General features: G+C 39.6%; 1 long non-coding RNA gene across 2 annotated transcripts in view; it reads left to right on the top strand.

Moving 5' to 3' along the window:
- Positions 1–11,379, top strand: part of LOC108445660 — a 120,817-nt gene extending 109,438 nt beyond the window's left edge. For both annotated transcript variants that reach the window (XR_001860609.1, XR_001860610.1), the window contains 2 exons: positions 6,817–7,129; positions 7,552–11,379. This is a non-coding gene — a long non-coding RNA (uncharacterized LOC108445660). The remainder of the gene's footprint in view (positions 1–6,816; positions 7,130–7,551) is intronic.
- Positions 11,380–13,229: the final 1,850 nt, after the last annotated feature.

Here is a 13,229-nt window from a genome sequence, read left to right as displayed (position 1 = left end):
ACTTGACATCCTGAACTACTGCTTTAGCTATTACAGTCCATGTTTCTTCTGTGAGCAAACTGGATTTTTGTCAAAGCTGTACGCTTGGTTCCTCTGTATTTTTGCAGAAAAATGAATTCTCTCTAGTTTGCAACAGCAGTGATGGTTGGGTCTGTGTTTCACACCTCACTTCAGCGCAAGTGGAAGCATTGTGCCAGAAGATGAAAGCTCTGTGTCAAAGTTGGTTTGAAACCTGTGAATCCTTTCTCACGTCAGTATTCTAAGGCTACTAGCTGTTGTAAAGTGTAGTTAAACATGCAGTTATTTTTTCCAGTAAAAAGGTGTCTGGAAGATCTGGTATTCTTGTCCCGGCAATTGGAAGAATTAATCTGACAAGTTTGATGGCTTATTTAATCTGTGTGTGAGGATACAGGGTGAATTTTGGTTTTTAAAATCTCCATTGGTAATATTTTTGGCTAATTAATGTTTTTAAAGGCAGATGTAAAATTAGTTAAAAAACCTTTGGGCCAGATTCAAATTTTCCTGTGAAACAGAGTTTCTGAGCTATGTGTGGCTTCAGAATGATGACCACTACATTCTATAAAGATGAAGACTTCACAAAACAGCAAAACAAATTATGAGAGAAAGTGGCTGAAACAGTAATAAAACTTCACATTTTTCTTTGTATCTTCACCTAAAAATGCTTGATCAGCATAAAAAGGAATTAATAATTCACACAGTGTATAGTAAAGCATACAGCAATAACAATAGCTTAGTACTTGAACTAATAACAACTTCATACTTATAATAACAGCAGCCACATATCACAGTACCTTAGAGTTGTAAATTACTGTAAATGCTCCAAGTTTCAGCAGAGTTGTCAAACTGAAGCAGAACACACCAAACATTTTTTCCCTTTATGAAGGATAGCTGTGACACATAAGCTTTGTAAATCAGTGATAGAAAATTGACTTAGAAATAAAAATAGGCAGTAATAGGAGTTGGTGATCATTCCCAAGAAAAGATACAACTCTTTTTGGAACAGATGGTGATTAATTCACAGCAGGCATAACATAAAATGCAAGCAAATGCATCTAAATGACTTATTTGATTTTCAAATACTTCTTATTCAAAATATATCCCAAGACAGGAGAAAACAAAAAATTAGGATTGTCAAATTGGAACCACTTCTTATTATAATCTATGTTAATATGCAACGAATTCTAACATTGGACAAGAAACCACGAGGAAACATTAATGGATTACTGCATTCTGCATTGACTGATCTCCTTAAAGAAGCAAAAAAAAAATCATTGACAGACATTAAGTTTCAAATTTAAAGAAAATTAAAAAGCTTCGTAAGAAAAAATCAAACTTTTTTTTAATACTAAAGCAAGCCATTTTGCCTGCTGCCATTTTGCCTTACTACATTTTGTAGTTTCTTTTCCCTAAAATTAATTAAATGTGTAAATGTATATCCTGAGAATGAATCAGAGACATATGGTTAACTGTTTATGTTTTTCTCTTTCATGTTGAGAAATGAGCTTACTTCTATTGAGTTGATGTTCATTCTATAAATTGCATGACCAATTGTTGTGCAAAGATCTGGTATAATTACCTTGATATTCTCCTAGGTCAGTTCAAAAGTCCATCTAGCCCTGAATCCTGTTCTTGCCAATGGCCAAAAGCAGCTGCTAAAGGGAAGAGTTTTCAAGCAATACAGGAACATAGTGGTGTTTCCTTTGATGTGCCCATTCTAGCCTGAGGCAATATGGGACTTGTGAATGGAATTTATAAATGTGGGGGTTTTGTTTAGAAGCTTTTACTTGTGGTTTTTTTTCTTCCATTATTTTGCCTAATTGATTTTTAGCTTACATTTATAGTGTTTATATTCAGAGAACCCTGTGACAGTTTCATCATTTAATTATTCACTGTGTGGAATACAGTCCTATCCAAACCACCCCTGGCACAGCTCTGAATCATTCCCATGCATCCTGTCACTGAGTAACAGGGAGAAGAGCTCAGCATGTCTCTGTCCCCTCCCTCATGAAGCTGCAGAGAGCAATGAGGTCATCCTTCAGCCTCCTTTTCTTCTGAACAACCCAAAGTGCTCAGCTGCTCCTCACAGGACATTCCTTTCAGGCTTTCTCACCAGCTTTTTTGCCCTCCTCAGGATGCATTAAAGGACCTTCACATCAACACTTCACACAGTGCCCGCACTGAGGCCGCCCCAAGGCTGAGCCCAGCGGGACCATCCCCTCTCTGTGCCGGCTGTGCTGTGCTTGGTGCTCCGGGATGGGGTTTGCCCTTGGGGCTGCCCAGGCACTGCTGACCCACACTGAGCCCAGCACCAGCCAGCTCCACATCCATCTCTGCAGGGTGAACAGTCACCAGCCAGATGTAGTCCCATTCACTACAGCACTCTGAGCACTGTTGTTCATTCACTTTCGTTACAAATGTCTCGGTTTCACAGGTTTTAGATGTTGGTGTCAGGTTATTGTTAAATGTGGCATTTTGTGTGTACATTTAGTGTCAAGAACATTTATTTGTCATGTTACGAAATCCCCAAGTTTTGTCTCATCTCAGAATTTTCCTTCTAGTATGGCTCCACTGAAGGTTCTTGTGGAAGACTCAAAGACAGAGAGCTAACACTCTGCTTGGGCATCCTTTTCCGGAGTATTTTCTGAGTGAGCAGCTGCAAAGCTTCACCACTGCTCGTGGGATTCACTGCATTTTGTCACTTTTCTTTTGAAGCCCTTAAAATACTGACTACCACAACACTTTACAGCAACAAATGCCTCAGTGAACTGTGTTACCCTCACAAACGGTTTTACCGTGAGAGGATCAGTTTTTCTGCTGGGTGATCTCATTGGTGCCCTCTAGTGTTCAAAGAGAGATAAATATTTAATAAGCATTTACTTAATATAGGTGACAGTCCAGCTTTACTGGACCTGTCAGTCACCAATCCAAGCGAGCTAATCAGTGACATGACTGGAGGCAGTCAGGGCTGCAGTGATCATGCACTGGTGAAGTTCACAGTCCTGAGGGGTATGAGTCAGCAGAAGAGTGAAGTCAGGACACCAAATTTTAAGAACGCAAACTTTGAGTTGTTTAAGGAGTTTTCCAGTGGTGTCCCCTGAGGAACTGCCTTCAGAGACAAGGGCCTGGAACAGAGCTGGCAGATTTTGAAGGGTGTGTTCCAGGGAGCACCAGAGCTCTTGTTCCTCATAAGTAAAAAATCAGGAAAGGGAATGACATGGCTGCTTGAACTAAAGGGCAAGAAGGAAATGCTCAGTGGAAGCAGGGATGGGTATCCAGCGAAGAGTATAGGGACACTATCCAGTTGTGTAGGGATGGAAAGAATTGACTACAGCTGAACTTCACAAAGGACACCAAGAATCAAGGGAAAGGTCAGAGAAAATGTAGCCCCCTGATGAGCACAACTGAGAAATTGGTGACAGCAGATGAGAAAGCTGAGGTACTCAACAATATTTTTCCTCAGTCTTCACTGGCAACCTCTCTTCCCACATCTCCCAAATTGATGGAGCTTCATCCAGGAACTGGGAGAGTAAAGTCCCTCCCACTGTAAGAGAAGATCAGGTTAAAGACTCCTAAAGAATCTGAACAGATGTGAGTACCTGACACACATCCCAGAGATCTGAGGGTATCAGCTGATGTAGTTCCCAAGGTGCTGTCCATCATATTTGAAAAGTCATGGCAGTCAGGTAATGTCCCAGGTGACTGGAAAAGAGGAAACATTGTACTCATCTTTGAAAAGGGAAGAAAGTAGGGTTCCTGGGAATTATCTGTCACCCTCCCCTCTGTGCCTGGGAAGATCATGAAACAGATTCTCCTAGAGAGTGTGCTACAGCACTTGGAGGACGGGGATGTGATTGGGGAGAACCAGCACAGCTTCACCAAGGCTAAGTCGTGCCTGACCAGCCCAGTCATCTTCTATGATCAAGTGACTACTACCTCAGTGGACAAGGGAAGGGCTACAGATGTCATTTTTCTGGACTTCTGTAAAGCCTTTGACATGGTCACCTACAAGATCCTTCTCTCTAAATTGGAGAGACATGGGTTTGATGGGTGGAATGGTCAGTGGACAAGGAATTAGTTGGATGGTCCTATCCAGAGGTTAGTGGTGAATGGCTCAGAGTCCTGATGGACATCTGTGCCAAGTGGTGCCCTCAGGGGTCTGTATTGGGACCAGTGTTATTTAATATTTATGTTAATGACATAGATGAAGGATTGAGTGCAAATTTGCAAATGACACCAAGCTGAGTTGTACAGCTGACATGTCTGAATGACAGGATGCCATCCAGAGGGACCTGGACAAGCTCGAGAAGTGGCCCACAGGAATGTCATGAGATGCAATAAGACGAAGTGCTGGTGCTTCATCTGGGTTGGGGCGACGCCTGGAATCAACCCAGCCTGGGGATGGAGAGACCAAGAGCAGCCCTCCCCAGAAGGACTTGGGGGTGCTGTGGGTGAGAGGCTGGACATGCCCCGGCCATGGCACTCACAGCCCAGAGAGCCAAACGTGTCCTGGGCTGCACCCAGAGCCCCGTGGGCAGCAGGGGAGGGAGGGGATTGTGCCCCTCTGCTCCGCTCTGCTGAGACCCACCTGGAGCACTGCATCCAGCTCTGGGGTCCCAGCACAGGAGGTGATGCCTTTTTCCTGATCTTAGAATTAAGAGTCAGACACAGTTAAGAGATTAAAGGGTTTTTACTTTGGTATTTAATAGGGATCTTTATGGTGCAACAGTTTGTCAAGGTGGAACACACCAAAATGCACACACCCCATATATTGCATATACAATTTTATAGACTTTGCAAATTAGCATATCTGACAAAGATTCCCCAATGAGAGGCTTAAATGAATGGTGTGACATCTCCCTATTCGAAAGTATTCCCCCCCAGATGGGCCTAATCTTAGTTTACAGAATACGTTCTAGAGAGGGCCTTAGTTTTTCAAGATAGCACAAGGCTTTCTGGCCTCCAGCTGTGAGGCCTTCAGGATGTGTGGTGTTCTGGCCTAGCAGAATTCCAGGACTATGCTAAGATATCAGGCTTAAAGAATTACAAGTATGTGTGCTAAGGACACTGAGAATACATGAAAGGTATGTAAAAGGAAAAGGCAAAAAAAATCATCATGGTATCAGAGAGACATGGACCTGTTGGAGTGAGCCCAGAGGAGAGACACAAGAAGATCAGAGCACCTCTCTTATAAGGAGAGGCTAAAAGAATTGGGGTTGTTCTGCCTTAACAAGAGAAGGCTACAAGGACACCCTATTGTGGCCTTTCAGTATTTAAAAGTGGCCTACAAGAAAGATGGGGACAGACCATTTAGCTGTGTCTGTTGCAACAGGACAAAGTGAAATGACTCTAAACAAAAAGAGGGTAGATTGAGCCTAGATGTAAGGAAGAACTTTTTAAACAATGAGGGTGGTGAGACAATGGAATAGGTCGCCTGAAGAGGTGATGGATACCCCATCCCTGGAAACATCCAAGGCCAGGTTGGACAAGGCTCTGAGCAACCTGATCTAGCTGAAGATGTCTCTGCTCATTAGGTCACATATTAGCTGGGCATGACCTACAGAACATCCCTACCCATTATCCCCCAAGTCATTAACTGGGCATAAACTTACCCAGCCTTTGCAAGATTTTCAGATCAAACCCAAAGAAATCTGTATTTCTGAATAACTTTCATTTGCTATAGGTGAAATATTTTAATAATATTTTTGGGTTTTTTGGTTTTTTTGTTTTTTTTAAAGGTATATGTTATTTTTTTTTATAGGTAATTTGTTATAATTGTTCCAAGTGATGGGAGTGCTTGGAGGGTTCCTCATGAGATCTAAACTTTCACCTAGTCACAAGATCACAGAATTATAGAATAGTTTAGGCTGGAAGAGATCTTTGAAGATCATCTAAATCCAACCACCCTGACATGGGCAGGGATATATTTCACCAGATCAGATTGCTCAAATCCCCATCCAATCTGGCCTTAAACACCTCCAGGGTAGCCACTAGATGACCTTTAAAGGTCCTTTCCAACACAAACCATTCTATTATTCTGTGATCTGTTGTCTATTTACTCTCAGTCAAATAATGATTTTGAGTAATTTTGATATATTTCTTTTTTTAAGAAGAAAAGTCCTTCTTTGCTCAGGTTCTTTTCATGAGAAAACCATATCTCTCTGTCATTCATTTCTTTATACCTTTTCAGTTTCCAACATATTCAATTTGGCAGTGAGAAAGGAACTGTGATCAAAATTCAGGATTTATTATCAAGATGGATTTATAAAGAGGCCTAACCATCTATTTTTCTTTTTTCCTTTCATCGTAATTCACAGGGTTGTGTTATGTTCTGATTCCCACTTTTGGACAACTATTCACATTGACTAAAGTTTTATTACTTATGCCAAAAACTTAATTAAGCCCATATCTGTACATCTACATAGTGACTTCTTAAAATTCTGTTAACCCTTTCCTATCTTGTGTTTGTCCTTTCAACGCACAAACATTGTGTATTTTAGCAGTTCCTTCGCAGTTCCTTTAATCTTGACTGTTACAAATATCAATGCTGCACAATCTGCTGCTTCACTACATAAGACCTTTTCCAGATCATTGACAAATAAATTGAACACCTTGGGTTCCAGTACTGAGCTTTTTTGACCTTCTAGGTAACTTCTCTCCAAGTATTCCTAACTTCCCTCTTGTATCCTCTAACCAATTACTAGTTTAGAAGCACAGTAACTACTGTTGTACAGACAGAAGAACAGGTTTTGTCCTTACACTTTTTCCCATACCCATAATTATGTATTTGCTTTACAGAGTTTGAAAAAAGACGGTGTTACATTCAATAATGAAAAGGGTGACTGAGTGAATGGGTGACAAAGATTGGAGAATGCTACAGGGAGTGCAGTGCACCAGCATGAGAAAACAGTGGAGGAGCCTGATACGATCCTGCAGTTTGTCCTCAGGAATATGTCCCTCAGGTTTTAGTGGATCAGTGTGCATTGTGACCCTGGAAAACTCAGGGGGACCAAAACCAAAAACTGGTGAGAAAACTGGAAGGAAAAATATCGTGACACAGCATTCCAATGTGTTTATGAAGAGACCACACTCCCAGCCCCCCTTACCATGGGTAAGGCTCATTCCTCTGCCAATAAAGCATGCAGTGGAAATTTCCACTGCAAGTTACAGCACATTTCCACCCTTTAACCCTACACACACTGAAGTTTTGCAATTCTTTATGGTAGTTGAAATATATAACCTTTACTTTACTAAAGATAACCAATCTGCTTTTTTCTAACCTAACCTAATCTAATCCTGTTTAATAAAAAAAAAATTTTTTTACAGTTCTAGTGAGAAATATGAGGATGTAATAATTTGAATGATGAGCAGACATGTTACCAAAAGCATAAATATTTGTTTTAAATTGAAATAATTTCACTTAGGCATATTTGTAAATGAGATTGGTAGTCATATGTATGGCAAATATCAGTATTTTTTGTTTTATTAGTTAATAGTTGTTAATATGTAATAAATCGTTTCTTTTATTCACAGCAAATTGTTTTTATCCTGAACGTGCTGATTAGCAGGCTGCTTTGTGATCAGAAGACATCTCCGTTGCTGTTTGATGGGCAGAGGTTTTTAACCTGTACAACTCATGATTGCAAACCAAAATGCATGCCAGTAAGCATTTGTGAATCACTCAATAAGATCATGTTAATGATCCTTAAAGTATTATTATTTAAAGCAGATACAATTAAAAGAATGCAGCAGATCAGCAGAGAAGTAGCAAAGAGAAATAAGCAGTAAAAGGGCATGAAGCATTTCCAGGAAAATGTTTTTTAAGGCAAAATTTTGAGAAATAAGAGAACAAAAGCTCTAGAAATGAGGATGGTTAGAAAAACAACAGTGTCTTGGAGTTGCTAAGTATGAAGAAAAAAATTATATATGGCTTGGGAGTATGAGAAAAGGGAAAAGGAAAGACTGCTTAAGATACAATGGAGACATGATAAAATTTCCCAAGATTCCTTCACCTTTGTTTGTGTTTTTTTCCCCCCAATATTCTGCTATGAAAATTCCTGGACAAGCTACACAGGCCTCCCACACCATCCTGAAAGGCTTTCATGTCGTGGTTTTGACTGTTACTTCTGTGACTCTGATTCTGTTGTTGCCTTCCTCCACCGTGCTGCATAAACACAAAACAGTAAGGGAGGAAGGAGAAAGTGGCAAGGATGGTCATGCAGGGCCTTAATGTTCCAAAACAAGAGTCCTTTTTCCTGTGAGTCTTTGATAGCAGGATTAATTTTGTTCAGATCTGAACTATGAAGACTTGACCAAGATTTGCAAGCTGTCCACTCCTCAGACATCACCAGTTTGTCTTTATTTTATCTGAACACTCGTGATAGTATTATGTCCCTGCCCAGGGTTATGCATTCAGTGCTTTTTAGTAGAAAATATTTCCTTTTTCTTGAAGTAGGATCTCAGTATTGGTTGACCTTTAAGCCTTCTACACCTCAACTTTTCCATTTTAGTGCAAACTGGGAGATTTATATTTCTCCTTCCTTGTCTCATGTATTTAAGCTACTTTTAGTGTTTATGGTTACTTCTACTTGTTTGACACCCCTTTTTGTTAACATTCACAATTGTATGTCTTGATATCAAGCCTCATTACCTCTGCAACATCATTTGCTTGAGCAAATCCCTTAAAGATGCTGACACTGAAAGCCATGTTTCCGTCCCTCTATTTGACCATGGTCTTCCCATATTGGCAAACTTTCCACCTGCCATCTCATCAGATTAAAGTTTCTTGTCCACAATTTCTTCAATTTCTTATAATTCTTTTTTCTTTTTTTTTTTTTCCCTAGCATAAAGGGATTTTCCTATTTTCCCATGTCAGGAACAACCTTCAGGCACAAGGAATTGACTGACTCTTGTATTAAAATCTCAGCTCTTGCTCCCATTCTGTCCTAGTGACCCATCCGGACTGTTGCTTACCAGTCCTCCAAACTGTGTCATCTACAGGTTTTAACAATGATAATTTTACCTTTCTTCCAGGTAACTGGCTGAGATAACTCTGAGTACAGAGTCAGTTGTCATACACAAGGGTGAGAAAGGAACTCCAATCTTGGCATCTTAGTAAAAAAAGTCACTTGTGTAGTCAGGCTTTATTTTCCTTATGGTTATATTGACAGACATTTTTAGTACCATCTGAAAATTCTCTATTAATTAATTTGCCTTGTGATTGATTTTGTAAGAATCAGTTTCAAGTGGATAAATACGCAATTATCTGGACTGCCAACCTTTTAAATGCATGTGAAGCATTAGTTTTCTTTCCTGATTTCTGGAACTTTTCCAGTGTTCCAACAGTTACTGAAAATCAACAGTTATGGTTCAGATAACTCTGAACTCTCTAGCTTGTTAAAACTTTAAGTGCAAATTACACTGATTGTCTGACTTCTCCCCTGCTTCATTTGTATGATATCCTTTCCTAGGTTTTGCATGAAAATTGTATCATTATCTCCAGATTTTAGTTTATTTTTCTTGCTGACAGTTTCCTGTTCCTTTCATTAGAGTATATATTTTTGTATATAGATACAGATGTACATACAGATCATTGCTGCTGCCACATTTATCAGAAAATTGGGGTTTTTTTCCAGATTTTTCATTCACTGATTTTTTGGCAATACAAAATTAGCCTTTTAAAAAGCCAATAGGTATGCATATTTGTAACTTCAGTTTTCTTCTGTTTGACTATGTAATCTGCTCAAATTAGAGTTCCTTGCCACTTAACTGGTGCGGTTGTCTTTGAAGTTACAAATTTTTAATTGATAATTACTGTTATTGCTACTTCATTACTGATACCCAGGAATTACAAAGTTGGAAGAATAAGCATAGATACCTTCTGCTAACACTACGAGTGGGTATAGTCCATCACCTGCATTTAGGGTTTGTGCCATTATTTATTTGCTTCTCAGACTAAGTGACTTTTGATAATACAGCTTTCTAGTCTACACATGATGGCCTGGTTCTTACAGTGTTGTCTCATGCTCTCTAGTGTGATAGGTACCCAGCCCCACACAGTATGTTGCTTTGTTTATCCTTCTGGACATTGATTTGTGAGCACTCAAGAGCTCTATTTCTAACCTCCCAGTGACTTGTGAAGAAGCAATACCATTTTTCATGTAGGCTGAGACTCTCCTTTCACATATTGCCCCCTCAGCTCTTCCCAAGTAGTTGAGACTGAGTGTGAAGTGGAAAGTTACAGGTATGCCTGAGAGTAAACCTTCCAAATTACTGGCTGAGGTCAGGCAAACTGTGAGCAGTATCCTAACAGTTCTTTCAAATGAGAGCAAACAAAGCTTCAGACCTTGTAAAATATTTAAAGCTGTGTGAAACTCAGCAGTTTTTGCTGGCAAGGGTTCTGACTTCGGTCTGGCTGCAGTTTGCATAAGGTTTGCATACACTGAGAATTCAAACAAAAATGCAAGAGGAAACTCACTTAAAAGTATCACGGTTTTGATAAAAACCTCAAAGCAAATAATCCTGATGACTTTCACTAAAAATCCAATCATGGTATAAAAACTGTTCATACCTTGGGTCTGGGTTTATTCAAAAGCTAAGAGTTGCATTTTCCCTGTCCCTGTTGTAAGGCCAAAATTCAAGTTGTATGGAAAACAGATGAATCCTATTGAATTGTATAATTATAAAAAAATTCCCAGCTCTCAAAATATTGTTGTTATTTCCTCTGGAAATGTGGGTTCCCTGATAACCCTCATAGTACCATGGTGGAGATTCTTCAGTCTCATATCAGCTCTTAGTTTGATCTGTAGGAAACAAAATCATAGCATTAAATTTTTCTAGAAGTGCATTTATCTGACTTTGCAAAAGGATAGAGAAAAGAATATCAGCTTCCTCTAACTCAGTACAACAGTTTTAAACTGGTGAAAAGGTAAAATTGAACTATGTCTTCTGATTTCAGACCAGAGAGTTTCATTTATTGCAGTGAGTGTGGAACATGTAAGATCACTAAATTCAGCAATCTTGGAAACAAAATCAATTTAAATTTTTTGTCAGTTCTTAGAACAGTGTAGGGCTTGTTGTCATGTGCTTTCTTGCATTCTCAAATGCAAGAAATTTACATTTGACAGAAATGAAACAAAGTGGGAATGTGGAGGCACATACTCTATACAGCTTCTTTCTACACATATTAACACATATTTTATAGAGCCAGGCTGCTTTGGGTTCAGCCTTAAAAGAGCTGTGTGGTTCAGAATGTTAGAATACAATCATTATCACCTTCATAATAACAGGTGTAGAACCAATATAGAATACCTACCCTGCCTGCTCCAGCTGGTGTAACAGGTAAAATTTATTTCAGTGAGACCATAGGCATAGAATCATTGAATGACCTGGGTTGGAAGGTACCTTAGAGATTATCTTGTTCCAATCCCCTGCCATGGGCAGGGACACCTTCCAGTACACCACGTTGCTCAGAGCTCCATCCAACATGGCCTTGAACACTCACAGTGATAGGGCATCCACATCTTCTCTGGGCAACCTGTGCCAGTTCCTTACCACCCTCACAGTAAAGAACTTCTTTCTAATATCTAAGCTAAACTTGTCCTATTTCAGTTTAAGGCCACTCCCCCTTGTCCTATCACTACCTGTCCCTGTAAAAAGTCCCTCTCCAGCTTTCCTATGGGCCCCCTCTGAGTACTGGAATCAGCTCTAAGGTCTCATCAGAACCTTCTCTTCTCCAGCTGAAGCACCAGCTCTCCCAGCCTGTCCTTGTAGGAGAGGTTCTCCAGCCCCCTGAACATCTTCGTGGCCTCCTCTGAACTTGCTCCAAGAGGTCCATGTCCTCCATATGTTGGAGGTCTGAGATCTGGACACAGTACTGCAGGTGGGGTCCTACTAGAGCGGAGAAGTGGAGAATAATATGTATCTTGAAACTAAAAAATAAATGGTGGCATCTTTCAGAACGACTTTCCAATGCTCAGATATTTTATTAGATGTTCTCTCTGTGCAGTTGGAACAGTTAATCACCAGATACAAAATCTACTGCCTGCATGTCTGAATGCTATCTTTTTTCCTGTACACCAGTAGAAGACAAATTTTCAAGGAATCTCAGCAGCAGTTATGGAGTGGTTGTGGTATCTTTTCTTTCTGGTTGAAGGTCTCTGGATGGTTGGGGGATAGATAACAATCTCCTTTGGGTTTTGCAAATAAATTATTGCTAAGGCTGACTAGAAAAGCTCCAACATGGCAATATCATGGCAAAATGTCTCTTTTTGTATAGCAGATAAATTCTCCATCGTTAAAAAATTTTCACATAAATTAGGAAAATGGCCATAACTTAGATATTAAAACACAGTTCCATTTATAAACCACTCCACCCTCAGTTTCCTGAAGGAAAACTGAATGGGAAATCCAGGATGTTTTTCATACAAGATTGTAATACTTCTTAATGTTAAGGAAGAGACACTTGACATCGTGTTGGTCCCTTCTTGAAACTATTAATATTATAACAAACCAGTTTCTGTCATTAAGCAGTTAAAAATTCAGTCAGTTCCTCGCTTCTCTCATGATTTTCCTACCCAGTTTACATTCTCTAACTAATCTGGACTTTGTCTATAAATTTTAAAAGATATTTGTGGACATTAAAATAACACCTGATTAATAGAATGCTGTAAAGAAAAAGAACTTTGTCTAAAGAGAGACATTTACAGTTTTTTAGCAGCTCATAGGCTGTTCTTAGAGCGTTTTAAGATTCTAAGGGACAAGATTATTGTCAGATGAACAAGGGACCCAGATGGATTAAAGTATTACAATTAGAAAGGCTCTTAAGCATCTTGTAATAATTGCAAAAGAGTCTAATTTTTGTAAGGCTTGAAATAGGGTATAAAGGAAGTACTTATTATATGTTCTCAAATTTTATCATTTTTAAGTTTGTTTTTTTTTAATTGTAATTAGTGGTGTTGCAGAAGCCTGGAAGATAAGGGGATATATCTCAAACATGGTTAACTGGATAGCTGTGGGGCCAACCAAGGATTGTTGGTAAGAACATGCTGTGAGAAAGAACAGGATGTGGCTGCAGAAGGAGACATACACAGCAAGGGCAGAACTTCCGCAACAAATGTCCTTGTTCTGGCTCCTGGAGATAAGCACAACACAGCACAGGTGCAGGAATGATGTTGAGAAGTGGGCATGGACTGTAGGGGGGGCTAAGACCA

The sequence above is a fragment of the Corvus brachyrhynchos genome, unplaced genomic scaffold (genome assembly GCF_000691975.1).
Source record: "Corvus brachyrhynchos isolate BGI_N302 unplaced genomic scaffold, ASM69197v1 scaffold42, whole genome shotgun sequence".
Classification (NCBI taxonomy): domain Eukaryota; kingdom Metazoa; phylum Chordata; class Aves; order Passeriformes; family Corvidae; genus Corvus; species Corvus brachyrhynchos.
Note: the sequence above shows the minus strand (reverse complement) of the source record. Positions and strands in the feature narration are given on the sequence as shown.